Source organism: Arachis ipaensis, chromosome B09 (assembly GCF_000816755.2).
Source record: "Arachis ipaensis cultivar K30076 chromosome B09, Araip1.1, whole genome shotgun sequence".
Lineage (NCBI taxonomy): Eukaryota > Viridiplantae > Streptophyta > Magnoliopsida > Fabales > Fabaceae > Arachis > Arachis ipaensis.
In genome coordinates, this window is record NC_029793.2 from 46,379,567 (window position 1) to 46,394,893 (window position 15,327).

Consider the following 15,327-nt stretch of genomic DNA (forward strand, 5'->3'; position numbering starts at 1 on the left):
CGCGTCCGCGTCACAGGGAGAATAAAGAAAAATAAAAATGAACAGAAAGTTACGCTGGAGTGTGGCTAGAGGCGTGCCAATGGCACAAATCAACCCACGCGACCGCGTGCCCTGAGTTTTCGACGTAAAAGGGTGCACAATGAAATATTGTGCGAGAGTGATGCTGGATTGGTGCTGGAAGCACAATCCTTATCACGCGACCACGTCACCGACGCGGCCGCGTCATCCATTTTTTGGCGCACACTCACGCGATCGCGTGACCCACGCGATCGCGCCGTCCCAATTTTGGCAAACAAATTAATTTGAACAGAGAGTTGTGCTGGTGCGAGGCTGCACTCGCGCCAAACGCATAACATGGGTCATGCTACCGCGTGACCGACGCGATCGCGTCACCATACTTGAAGCGCATCCACGCGAACGCGTGCCCCACACGGCCGCGTCGCATGTGCTGCACAGCTCAACCTAAAATTGCCACATATCTTATCTTTCTCTCCTCCAAATCCTAATTTTCCTTTACCCTCCTTATTTCTTCCTTCTCCCTTCCCCCTTCTATCTCACCTTTCACTCTCTATCTCTCTCACCTCCATTAACAATGTTTTACTTTCTTCCTCCCTCTTTCTTTTTCTATCATTCTTATTATTTTATATGTATTTTCTTTTCTTTTCTTTTTCTTTTCATTATTCACATTTTCTTTCTTTTTTTTCCTTTTTACATGGTGTTAGAAATTTAATTGTTTTTCTTTTTTGAGTCATTATCCTTCATTATATGCTTGTGGATTGTTGCAAATTGTTTGACAATTATTTTTATTCTATTTAAGGGATTGCTTGCATGTTCACCTTCATATTTTCTATACCTTATTCAACATGCATGTTATGTGTTTGTGAAAAAGCTCAAATGACATTATGCACTTCTCTATGTTGTTATACTATTCAATGCTTGCTTTTCACAACTTTCCTTTACTATTGTATTAATTGAATTTAATTGTCAATACAAACGTGATCGTTTGTTACAAAGTATTGCTTGGTCTATGCTACTCATGCCCTTTGCCGGCATGCCAATAAACACCTTGCAGTCACTTACCTTTATATGCACTAGCTATTTTCCATTGTTGGCTTTTCACATGTACTCGCGAGCATGTGATAATGTCAGTATATCTTAATGTGCATCCATCACCCTCTTTTTCGTTTCCTTCCATGCTGTATATCTCTTTGAATTTAATTTACTTTCTCTTCCCTTCTTTCAGGATGGCCACCAAGAAAGGAAAAGAGAAAGCTACTTCCAAACCACCAGCAAGAAGAGGAACTAAAAGAGCATTAGTGGCAGAGCCTTCTTCAACCGCAGTCAAGCCGTCAACAAAAAGAGTTAAGAGGATAATAAAGGTTGATGAGAAGGAGAAAGCCTTTCCAGCAAAGGACACTGCACGATTTCCCAATCGCTACTGTGAACAGATGTTTCCTATCCTGGCAGAAAGAAACTATAACAATGAATACCTTCTTATCCTCCCATCCAATATTGCTTCCTTTGTTGAGCCGCAAATTGAATGAATACAATGGGGTTTCCTACGGAGACAGCCAAGAAGCAAGTCTCCATCACAGAAGAGGCCATTCAGTAAGCTCTGAGTCTTCCCCCTATTCCAGAAGGAATGGACGCCTTCCAAGAAGCTGCACTTAAGCGCCAGAGGTACCAATTTGATTGGGACTCCGTTCTCGGAGTTATCACATTACCTGGCAGCCGTTGGATCTACGGATACCACCGTACCCGCCCTAAGGAAATCTTGCCTTCAGCACTTACATTGGAGGCTCGCGTCTGGGCACAGATCATGTCCCATTACGTCTTTCTGAGCACTCATGAGTCCTTCTTCACTGCGGACATGGCTGTTCTACTATGGTGCATCCTTACAGACCAACCTCTGTATCTCTCAAGACATATCCGGAATGCTATGGGACACGTACAAATTGCGGGCAACTTACCTTTTCCCACCTTGGTCTCAGATCTTGTCTCAGCAGTCGAAGTCTCCTACAGAGCTGGGGACACCAAAGTCGTGCTTCCATGGGATGATCAGTATATCCCTAACGGGAAATACCTCAAACTCCCAGCAGCCACTACAAGCCTTCCTACTACTCCAGTTGAAGATAATCCTTCTTCAACATCACAAGCACCTACAACTGATGAATTGCTCCAGCAGATAATCGAAAGGTTGGATCGGCAAGAACAGAAAGCAAAGATGAGAAAGCGCCGTAACGAGCGCCGATTCAAACACCTCAAGGAGCTACTCAAGGGACACTTCAAGGACTCGGATACCCCTGACTCCACTTCTTTTACCAGCACAGGGAGCCATAATGGTCCCGATTGTGGAGATACTGCCACCAGCCCACCCCTGTTCCTGACAGACGGCACCGAGGACGGTGCAAAGCCTTAAGTGTGGGGAGGTCGGTCAGTACCTGACTTCCGGAGGTAATTTCTATTCTCTAGCACCAATAATTAGGATATTTTAGTTAGATTTTCTTTTTTTTATAGAATAGAATAAATTGCATAGGTTAGGATAGTTACATGCATGTTCTACTTGATTGAAAAGACAATAAGTTTCTTTTAAGACTCTATCTTTGGAACAAAATTTCACTAATTTTTCAAAATTTTTATGATAAATTTGCTTGAGTTGTATTTGGAACATGACATTTGAGCTAAAGAACACACAACCTGTGAAAGATTTGAGCCTTTATATATGGTTACATTATTTAACCATAATTATTTCATTCTTGTGTGTTTACTTCTCTATGATTGTAATCTATATTTTGTTTTATCTTATATGTCCAATATTTATTATATTTGCATGCTTGCACATGATTGAGACTATTATTTGTTTAAACTCACTTATCCAAATTAAGCCTACCCTTTTCAATTACCTTTGTTAACCACTTTGAGCCTTTAAATCCCATTTGTTCTATATTTTACCACATTACTAACCTTGAGCTGAAAAATAATTGTATATCCCAAATTAAATCTTTGGTTAGCTTAAGATAGAATTGTGTGTGCTAGTTAAGTATGGGAAATTATGGGAACAAAAGTTGTTAAGGGAATGTGTCATAAGAATTTAATGGGAATTTGGATACCTACTCATGTGAAACTATAAGAATTAAAAATCTATGTGCATTGATAAGCTATATTTATTTTAATGTCAAAAAATATATATATATAAAAAAATTATATAAATAAATAAGGGGACAAAAATTACCCCAATGTTAAATTCAGAATTCAAAGATCAATGCACATATGATAGAACCAAATATAAAGTTGATACATGAGTATGGATAGAAAAAGGGAATTCTGGGTAGCTAGGTATGAACTTTAAGATTACATTAAAAATATACAAGTTGGGTTGGAGCTTGGGTTAATTAAAGATTCAATTTATTAGCTCACTTGACCAAATGTATACCCCTACCTGTACCTTAGCCCCATTACAACCTTGAAAAGACCTCATGATGTTTGCATTGGTATATTAACTGTTGTTGATTGGTTAGGAGAAGAACAAAAGTTAGAAAGCATGATTAGAGAAGGATAGAGTGATTACCCTATACACTAGAGATTAGAGCGTACATACATCATCAGTGAGGGTTCAATGCTTGAATTTTTATGTTCCTTACTTTCATGAGCTATCTTCTTGCACTTTTATCTGTTTTATTGTATAATGATAGAATTAGTGGAATTTGATTTGTAATTGTTTTGAAGAGCTTATTTACTTTTGATCAAGTGGGCAAGAATCATATAGTTGCATTTATTTATATATATATATAGGCTTGCATTGCATTTCATGAATTTCTACATGTTCATACTTATTTCCTTCTCTCCTTCAATTAAGCATAAGGACATGCTAATGTTTAAGTGTGGGGAGGTTGATAAACCACTATTTTATGGTTTATATTGTGTTTAATTGTGTGGTTTTATCATGATCCTTACCCACTTATTCATTAAATTAGCATGAAATTATAATTCCTTCTTGAATTTATAACATATTTGAAAACTGCTTCCTAGAGACTTTAATTATGTAATTTTAATTCTCCTTTATTCCATTCGATGCCGTGATCTGTGTGTTGAGTGTTTCAGACTTTATAGGGCATGAACGAGTTGGAGATTGGAAAGGAAGCTAGCAAAAATAGAAGGAACACAAGAATTTGAGGAGATAACCAGCGAGAAGTGACGCGGTCGCATGGCTCACGCGACCGCGCGAAGGAGAGCAAATCGCAGTGACGCGTCCGCATGGCTCACGCGGCCGCACGGATTGGAAAAGCTAAAGCGACGCAGTAGCGTGGACGACGCGAACGCGTGGCAAGGAAAAATGCGAATGACGCGTCCGCATAGATGACGCGATCGCATGACATGTGCGATCTGCATAATCTGCAGAATTCGCTGGGGGCGATTTTGGACCTTATTTCGACCCAGTTTTCGGCCCGAAACAGCAGACTAGAGCCAGAGAATATGCAGAAACAAAAGACAACATTCATTCTACACAGTTTTCAATTTTAGATCTAGTTTTACTCCTTTAGGTTTCTTTCTCTATGTTTAAGAATTTTAATTTTCAATTGGTCTTAGCATTGGAACATTGAGAAGAGTTGTTTCCTCATCAAGACTTCGTCATTCTAGTTTGTTCTCTTAACTTGGTTTTATTCTTCCATGTTCTTTGCTTTGTTCAATTTTGTCATTTGAATACTTTCATGATTATTTAATAGAAGGATTATTTCTTCCATTTTAATTTATTTTCCATTCCAATAATCATGTCTTCTTTTAATTCCCTTTCATGTGTTATGGATTTATTATTTACAATGAGTGAGTAGTTTCCTCACTTGATAGGGAGTTGATTGAAAGGAACTCTTGAGTTGGAAGGATTGAAAGAAAATTTGTAATTGGGTTAACTGTTGGATTGTTATCTAATCACTAACACCAATCCCTTTGAACTAAGTGGGTTGCAACTCATGAACAGATCTAGCCTTCCAACTTGTTTGACTTTCCTTTACCTAGTAAAGGATAACTAAACAGAACAACCATTAATTATAAATTAATCTTGAAATCATCCCATCAATGATAGAGATTCCAACTAATCAACTCCCAGTCAAGGGTTTTATTCATATTATTTGAATTTTCTCAATTTAATTTTCCACCTACTTAACTCAACTTCTTGGAACATCTGATTAATAAAATAGCACACTTTTTTGCAACTCGTTGGGAGACGACCTGGGACTTAAACTCCCAGTAATTTTTAATTTAAACTCTCTGTGACATATTTCTAAATTGATAGGCAGATTTTCGGTGAGTTAAGAACTATACTTGCAACGTAACTATTTTAATAATTTTTAATTCACCAACTTCTGTGACTCATCAATTTTTGCTCTTTAAGTTTATTTTACAGTTATTTATTTATTTTAATTGCAATTTAAATTACTTGCTCCCTGTTCTCAAAACCCCAAATTTACAATCTCCATAACCAAGAATAAGAACATACTTCCCTGCAATTCCTTGAGAAGACGACCCGAGGTTTAAATACTCGGTTATCAATTTTAAAGTGGTTTGTTACTTGTGACAACCAAAACGTTTGTACGAAGGGATTTCTGTCGGTTTAGAGACTATATCTACAACGCGACTATTTTTATGAACTTCTTTACTGGCAGAAAACCCAACGTCACCTGGGAAGACCTGTGTTCCATAGAAAGATTGAACAATGACCAATCTAAAGCTTTCAAGTGCATTATGAATACAATTGATCGAAGAGAAAGTGGAGTGTTCTTTGTTGATGGGCCAGGAGGAGCAGGCAAAATATTTCTTTACAAAGCTATAATTGCAGAATTGAGAAATAAGGGGGCATATTGTCTTGGTAACTGCATCATCAGGAATAGCTGCAACATTATTGCCTGGGTGTCGAACAACTCATTCTAGGTTTAAGATCCCAATTAATGCAGAACCATCATCCATTTGCAACATAAGCAAAAAATCAGATCTTGCAAAGCTGATTAGACAAACAACGGCAATCATCTGGGATGAAGCACCAATGGCAAATAAAGAATCGGTGCAATCATTAGACCGCACTCTGAGAGACATATTAGCAAACGATATGCCATTTGGAGGAAAAGTGATGGTGATGGGAGGAGATTTCCGCCAAGTACTGCTTGTCGTATCGGAAGGCAGTAAGTCACAAATGATTTCAACTTCTATAGTTAAGTCTCATTTATAGGTTTCCACTAAAATTCTCCATTTGCGACAAAATATGCGATCTTTCTAATGATCATGTTTTTGCTGACTATCTTATGCGCATTGGTGATGGAATTGAGCCCACCATACATGAAGACTTTGTACGGATACAAGAAAATATGGCAATTCCATGGGAGGGTGAAACATCGTTATACAAGTTAATAAAAGAAATATTTCTAAACTTACAATCTCATGGGTGGGACGCTTCTTACATGGTAGAAAGGGCAATATTAACGCCAAAAAATCATGATGTGCAACAGCTTAATGATATAATTATCAACCAGTTTCCAGGAGAAGAACAAAATTTAGTCTCATTTGATGAGGTAGAAGGAGATGCTAATAATTTATATCAACAAGAATACATTAACTCAGTTTCTACAGGCGGGTTGCTACCTCATGTGTTGAAGGTGAAAAAAGGGGCACCTTTGATGTTATTGAGAAACATAGACCCTAAGGCTAGCTTATGTAGTGGTACAAGGTTACTATGTCGTGGAACTTTTTAAAACATGTTGGATGTAGAAATTTTAACCGGTCATCACTGTGGAAGAAGAGCTTTCTTGCCTCGGATAAAACACAAAACCACAGAGAATTCAAGACTGCCTTTTATACTTATCCGAAAGCAATTTTCTGTAAGGTTGAGTTTCGCAATAACAATAAATAAATCACAAGGACAGACCATTCCTAAAGTAGGGATCTATCTCCCTAAACATGTGTTTAGCCATGGCCAATTATATGTTGCTCTGTCTCGAAGTATTTCTTAGCATAGTTGTCAGAACCGAACCGGTGATCGAACCGGTCAGGCTACTGGGTCACTGGGTTATTGGTTCAACCGGTGGGTCACTGGTTGAACCGGTTGACTCGGTCCTATGTAAATAAAAATAAAAAATAATTAAACATTCAAAATTAAAATTTAAAATAGATATTTTTACTAACATTTTAAAAACAATCAAATTTTAATAAATTGTAATCAATAAGTTATAATTCAGTTATCATTAACTAAAATTAAAATAAATAAAATAAAGGTAAATTATTTGTTGAAACTCATGAAAGATATTTATATAAATTTAAATTTGCATATATAATAATAAACACAACAGCAGCCTAGTGGCTGTGCAAGGTGCGTCTATTTATGACTGAGAGGGTTCAAATCCTTTCTCAGGAATTTTGATTAAATTTTCAATACCAAGCGGTTCGGTCGGACCGGTATTTACCAGGTTTGACCAGTTTTTAACGGTTCATTTTAGGTTTGACAGGTTCATACCGGTTTTCTTCCTTACACGGTTCAAAAATTGGACTGGATCGGTGTAGGGTCCGGTTCATAATTTTTCGGTCGAACTGGCCGGTCCGGTCTGATTTTGACAACACTATTTCTCAGTCAACAACAAAAATTTTAGTCAAAGAAGGAAAAATATATGGAACAAGTGGAGAATTTACCAGAAATATAGTTTTCAAAGAAATATTGTTACCTTCACCACAAGTAATTTATGTTCTTAGTAAGTGTGTGTGTAGTTACTTCTTGGTACAATTCAGTCTACATGTGATTTTAATCTTTAAATCTTTTTCATTGATATAGATATTTTTGTATACAAACTTCAATTTATTAACGACTAACGACTTATATTTTTTAATAGACAATTTGATTTCAAAGGAGCTCATCAATATATGCCAGGAGATAAAGACAACGAATTTGAACATCTGTTTTACGCAACAAGTACGTACTAATTATCATTAACTAAGACATACTAGATATACTAGAAATATATTACAAATATCAATTACAGGAAGAAAGATTCCAAAGTCTCTAGAGTGCTTGGAAAGATGAGCAAGCAATTGCATCAATTAAACCAATAGACAATAAAGTAATTTTTTAAATTAATTACTGCCAAAATTGCATTAAATATACATACTTCTATTTCTATGTTAGTAATCATAATCATATGTTATCTAATAGGTTCATCCCCTTCAAATTTATTCTATTGGTTGGGGAGGAACGGTTAAAACAGACAAGACCCAATTCTGGAAGATGATAAAAAAAGAAATACTGCTCCAACAACATACAAGGTAATGCAATCATCGTAATTAGAATGTTATTGATATGCCTATTATCTATCCCCTTCTATGTTCTTTTTTACTATTAAATAAAGGAAAAAAGTATATGCCTAAAATATTAAAAGGCTACTCGAAGATTGTAATGGAGATTATGTTTCCCATGTTGAATAAAGTTATAAAAAATAATTTTAAACCAATGATAATAAATTAAACATTTTTCTTTTTCCAGTAACAAACTCACAGGAACGGAACCAACTGATGTTAGTAAAGAACAACATTGCAGGTACCTATCATTAGATTAAGAAACCACACAAAATAGAGGTAATATCAGATAATTATAGATTTGAATGCTCTACAGAGGGTTTAATGGCTTCCTTTATTATGCATGTGTAGGAAATCCAATCTCAAACAAGAAATTTCAATTTTACAGGTTTTATTTTTTTATTGCTAAATTGTCGTTCAAATATAATGAAATATGTATTGGCATATGGTATATTTTATTGATTTCTAAATTTTGTAGTTCTTCAAGGCTCAAGACTCTATTGATAAGGAGATGTATGAGGAATTGTTAAAGATTTTTACTCGATATAAATTCAGAAATTACTTTAGGTTTATCTTAACGTTTTTACTTATAGTTTGATCTATGATTTCCAAAAAAAAGACATAATTATTTTTCTTTTTTACACTTTTTGCAGGCACATGAAAGATTCTTCAAATACAGATCTGTATTTTGGCTTACCACTTAAAAAAAAGTCCCTAAACAAAGAAAAAATATGACTTTTTAATATAGCTCATCTTTTGTAAATAATTGTATTTTATATTTATTTTTATGACTTTGGGTTAGATAGAAGAAGATAATATATTATAATAATTACTATTTTATAGATTATGTTATTTGTAGATAGGTGACGTATGTATTCATTATAATTAAATTATTTTCATATTGTTATTATTTATAGATAGGTAATATATGATATTTGAAAGAGGTAATTATAATTTCTTTTATAATTTCTTTCAGAATACTATAAGTATTTGTTTGATTCTTTATTTGAAAATGGTGATAATCCATCATTGTTAAAAAATGAGGTAGATGATGAACTACTAGATGATGACTGAAGAACGAAATTCTCGCGCGATCTAGAATTTTCACAAATAAATTTCCATTGTAAGTATAGCTTCTAGACTGACAAGAATTCCTTTCTTACAAAAGTTTGGTTGTCACAAGTAACAAAACCCAAATAAATTTATAACCGAAGTATTTAAATCTCGGGTCGTCTCTCAAGGAGTTGTAAGGCAGTATGATTTATTTTTTGTTATGGAAAAAAATATATTTTTGGGTTTTTTAATGTATAAGATAAAAAGCAAGAATAGTAAATGGCAAGAAAGTAAACTGTAGGAATTAATTTAAATAAATAAATAAAACTCTTGGCAGGGTATAAGAACTAGACGTCCTATCCTAATTATCCTTATCAGGTGTGAAGAGAGTTGGATTCTGCTCCCACTTAAATTAACCCTTGCTAAACAAAGGAAAGTCAAGTGAACAAATTGATTTGATCCTCAGATCCCAGTCAACTCATATGGAAAGACTAGAGTTATTGGAGTACAAATCAATCAGCAAAGAATTCCAATTTCATTCAACAGCTGAGTTTGATAACTCAAGTGTTGCTAAGTACTTAACCAAAGCCAAAAAGGGAAAAATAAATCTAAATTGAATTAAAATCATTCATAACATAAATAAAGCAAAGCAATCTTAATTCTAAAATACCTCAAAATATATTAATTAAGAAAATCATAACATGAATAGTTCATAAGCCAAATCTGAAAAGATAAATACCAATTAAAGTAATGGAATAAATAAAAGTAGAAAATAAATTAAAGGAATATTGAACCTGTGATTGAAGAGAAATAGCCTAAACATAATAGAAATCCTAAATCATAATCCTAAGAGAGAGGAGAGAACCTCTCTCTCTAAAAACTACATCTAAAACCTAAAATTATGAATTATTCAGTTGTTCTCTGTCTCTCCTTTTGATTCCTCTATTCTCTGGCTTATATTCTGTTTCTGGCTTGGATTTGGGCCAAAAAAGGATCCAGAAATCGCTGGGGGCATTTTCTGCAGTTTTTTGTACGTGGCGTCTGTCCCGCATCCGCATGGGTCACGCGTTCGCGTCATCTGGGTGTTTTCCTTGTCACGCGTACGCATCAATTGCGTTCTGCTCAAGGCACGCGTCCACGTCATCCACGCGTTCGCGTCGCCGCTTTTTTGCGCTAGGCACGCGTTCGTGTCGTTCATGCGTTCGTGTCGCTGCCTTTTCTTCAAAACTCCATTTTTGTGTTTTCCTTCCATTTTTTTATGTTTCCTTTTGTCCTTTGAGCCATTCCTGCCCTATGAGATCTGAAAATACTTAACACACAAATCACGGCATCGAATGATAGTAAAGGGTAATTAAAATTAATATTTTTAAAGCATAGAAAACATATTTTTCACTTATATCATAAAATAAGGAAGGAAAAATAAAACCATGCAATTTACATGAATAAGTGGGTGAAGAATTGATAAAAACACTCAATTTGAGCACAAAATACATCATAAAATATGGGTTTATCAACCTCTCCACACTTAAACAATAGCATGTCCTCATGCTAAATCCAAGAGAAAGGATAAAGTTAGAATGGTGGAATCTCATGCAATGCAATCTATTCTAAATGCAAACTACCTACATGAATCATGCAATTTTAATTGTTACCCACCTATATATATAGAGTTACATGTGGTTAATTTTGATTCATATTTTCAAGGAATTATATATGTATAACCAAACCTAAATCATGTTAAAGCACTGTCACAATTGAGTTGGGTTAAAATATTTCATAAGCTTGCAAGACAATTAAATATTTAAACAGAGATATATGGTGATGAGCTATTGAACCCTCACTAGATTTTGTGTTTACTCTCTAATCACTCAGTGTTTGGGGTTAATCACTCTATTCTTTTCTATTCTTGCTTTCTAAAACTTTGTTCTTCATCTAACCAATCAACAAATATTGAATACAGACATACAAAGATCATGATGTCTTTTAAAGGTTGTAATAGGGCCAAGGTGAAGGTATGGGTATATATATAAGGCTAAGTGAGCTAACAAAGTGAATCCTTTATTAGTCTAAGATCTCATCTAACATATACTTTATATAATTTGAAATGCTTTACCTTGCTACCCAAATTTTTTCATTTTTTTTATTACATACTCATGTACTAACTTTACTTTGAATTTTCACCTTATGCGCATTGATTTCTTTACTAAGCTTATTATTGGGGTAATTTTGTCCCCTTATTTACTTATTTAACTAAAAAGAAAATTATATATATATATATATATATATTTGAAACATAAACAGAACATATATCAATGCACATGGTATTTTAATTTTAAATTTGTTTTACATGAGCATGCTCCCAAAATCCTTATTACTTTATTGAATTAATCCTTTCCTATCAACCCATGTTCCCATGTTTCCCCACACTTAGCGGATACACAATCTCTACCTTAAGCTAACCAAGGATTCAACTTGGGATTTTTAATTTGTTTTTTTGCTTAAGGCTAGCAATGTGGTTATAGAACAAGAGATGATTAAAAGCTCAAGGGGGCTAACAAGGGTGACGTAAAAGGTAAGCTTATTTGGGATAAGAGAGGAAAAATTTAAATGATGGCCTCAATCATCTCTTAGTATGTATCTATATTCTATATTGCACATATAGATTAAAACAAAGTAAAGATTACCAGAATGAAAAAGAAGGGCGAACACACAAGAATAAAATAATTATGGTTAAATAATGTAACCATACAAATAAGCTCAAAAACTCACAGGTTGTGTGTTCTTTGACTCAAAAACCATATATCAGTTATGTATGTCATGCAAGTAGAAATAAAAAATTCCCATTATTCTCAATATGAATCTTAGGGTGGCCCTTAAAATCTTAGTGTTCTTCCTTGAAAAATGTTGTGTAGATTAACCAATCATTTATTGCTATATATATACAGTGTGTGGATTGTTGTGATTCTGTTATACTAAAGTTTTTAGTTTACTCTTTTTATTTTCAATTAATCCATGTTATCGCATGCTAAAAGGGTAAACTAAACTAATTAATCCATATATTCTATATCACAACTTAATAACTAAAATTGCAACTAGACTAAACTAAATGTCTAAGATAAGTATATAAACTAAAATGAAAAATGCAAAAATACTGTAAAAATACAGAAAAATGTGTAAGTACTAAAAGACAAGATAAGATAAAAATAAAGATAAAAATAGAAATAAAAATAAAAAATACAGAAAATAAGCAAAATAGGATAAAAAAGTGTCTGAAGAGTGGTTTACCAAAATAGTATGCCAGAGATGGCGACCTCCCCACACTTAAATAATAGCATCGTCCTTGATGCTCACTCAGGCTAGGTGTGAGAAGTGTCATCTCCGGAAGGATGGGCTGCCGGTGACTCTGTGGTAGGCTGAGGATCTGCAATCTCGGTAAGTGTAGGAGGAGCTGCCTGTTGAAGCGGAGGCTCTGTCTGTATAGAAATCTCTGGATCTGCAGCCTGGATCTGGTGGGGTTCCTCATGGTGTGGTGCAACCTGCTCAGGTCCTCCCTGCTTAGCCTAGGCATGTGCCTCCTCCTCATGATCATCCTCCTCCGCATCAGAAGGCTCAGAAGCGGTGTCAGGCTCGGAGGGGATGTCGCTGCCAGATCGGATCATCAACTTTAGGTGCTCATAGCGTCGCCATACAATCCAGGCGTGCGAAGAGGCGGTGTACCATATGATAAATGGGCTCAGGAGCAAGTGGAGGTGCAGTGGATGGGGTTGGTGCAGTAGTGGATGCAGAAGGGGCAGCTGAAGATGTGGCTGCCTCACCTGAGGCAGTGAGAAATGGTGGTCTGTACCCTAATGCCAGAAACTTCCTGCTGTGAGGAATGATCTTCTTGAAGTCTGCAGTAGTTGGCTTCTCATCAGCCAGCTCCTAAGGCACGTCAGCTCAGCGGCCTAGCTGGGTGATCAGATAAGGGAAAGGGAGAGTGCCTCTGACATGGACCCTGGCCATATAATACCTGATGAAACGTGGAAGATATAGGTCCTTACCCTCCATCACACACCAGATGAGGGTGATCATAGCAGCGGGCACCTCTATCTCATGAGTTCTCGGCATCACATAATTACTCAGGATCTGCTACCAAAGTCGAGCCTCGTCACTCAAATATATCAGCTTGATTCCCTTAGGCATCACTGTATTCTTTCCCATGACCCATGGGGTAGTAGGATCAAGGGCTATTCTCTGCTTGACTGCATCCCAGTCAAATCTCATGTATCTCATATCCTCTTCAACCTTTTGGTAACCGTTAGGCTGATTTGACTTAGGCTGAAGCCAGAAGATATCCTCAATAGTTTCCTCAATGACTAAAATCTATTTCCCTCTGAGGTGCACTGCATCCAGGGAGATCTTGAAATAGTTACAGTAAAATTCTCTGACCCAAGAAGCATTGACATCTGTCAAGTTCCTTTCCATGAAGAGCCAACCTCTTTATTTTATCTGTTCAGAAGTATACTGGGTGAGTTCTTCTAGAATTTTAAGAGTTCTCTCCAGGTAGAGGTTCCTGGCAGTGGCAAACACTGGATACTTGAGCTCACAGTATCTTTTTGCAAATTTGACTTGATCTGTGGCAGTGAGGAGCTGGTCGGCCTTTTCCTGCGGAGTAAAGTTCTTTTCTCGCCAGGAGTTGTCGTGAAGGAGATCCAGGATAGAGGTAGAAGATTCTCCTCTTTTCCATTTGCCTGTGGTAGCCTTGCTTTTTCCTTTACTTTTGGGATCGGACATCCTGAAAAGCAGAAGTAGCATGGTATAATTGAAGAATTAAAGCAGGAAAACAAGTAGGCAAGTAGGATTTTGTCAATGTAAGCATAAAGGCAAAAGAGTAATAGAAGCATGAAATGAGGTAAATATATGTACATTTTGGATTGAATTCGAGTTAAAAGTCTTAGAGTAAAAATCACAATCCAAAATATATTATAAGTGGAATTCAAGTTAATTAGGAAAAATAGTAATCATGCCTTGAGTTAGAAAGTTAAAGTAGTTAGGTAAAAACCAAAAAGAGAAGTTAGAAAGCTAAACTGGTTAGTAGTTAAAAAGGAAGTTAAAGTGAGTGGCATGAGAATGGTTTTCCTAGTTACCAATAATTTCACAAAGTTGAGGAACAATCAACTCATACTCAAGCAAGGATTGCAGTTTATTGATGATAATTCATATAGATAAAGTGTAAAGTGTAAAGTGAGAATAAAATCATCAATAAGCAATTTAGTACTCAGGGAACCAAAAGGAATAAGAATGCTAGCCTGTGCATTCATGAATTGGTTTGGTTGTAGCCAAGTAATGCAAAATAATGAGTTTTCAAACCAATACATGAATGGGGTAGATTAAACCATAAATTTGTAGAAAATTGGGCAGCATTCCGGCTAAAATTGGATGTTTCCGGGTAGTAAACAGCAGGAAAAATCAGTTCATATGAAATTAAATAGTGCTGAAAAGATTAACAATTAGTAAGAACAGTAAAGAACAGTTTACCAGCAACATCAAATATGAAGAACAACATATGAATAGAATCATCACAGCATATTTAGAATTGCGAATCAGATAAAAAACAAGTAGCACGAACGGTGCAATTATCAGGCCTAAATCCACTAACCACATCCTAGCTACCTAACCACCTAAAATCCACTATAATCATACATCTCTAACTATCCTATTTCGAACAAAAACTGTAAAATATACAACTAATTAACTAATCGGAAAACAAAATCGGTGTTCGGCGGAACCTGGTGTGTAGAAACAGAAAATAGGCTCAGAGAGATGGTGATGGTGTTGGTGACGCAGCGGCGATGGGTGGCGGCGTGGTGGCGGTCCGAGGTGGAGGCAGGGGTGGTTTGGTGGTGTTTGGGTGGTTAAGGTGGGGGGGGAAAGAGAGAAGAGGGTGAGGGTTGGGTTGTGGTGGCA

The 15,327-nt window shown here is 35.9% G+C and overlaps 1 pseudogene; it reads left to right on the forward strand.

Annotated features, from left to right (window-relative positions):
• Positions 5,641-6,998, forward strand: LOC107615482 (annotated as a pseudogene).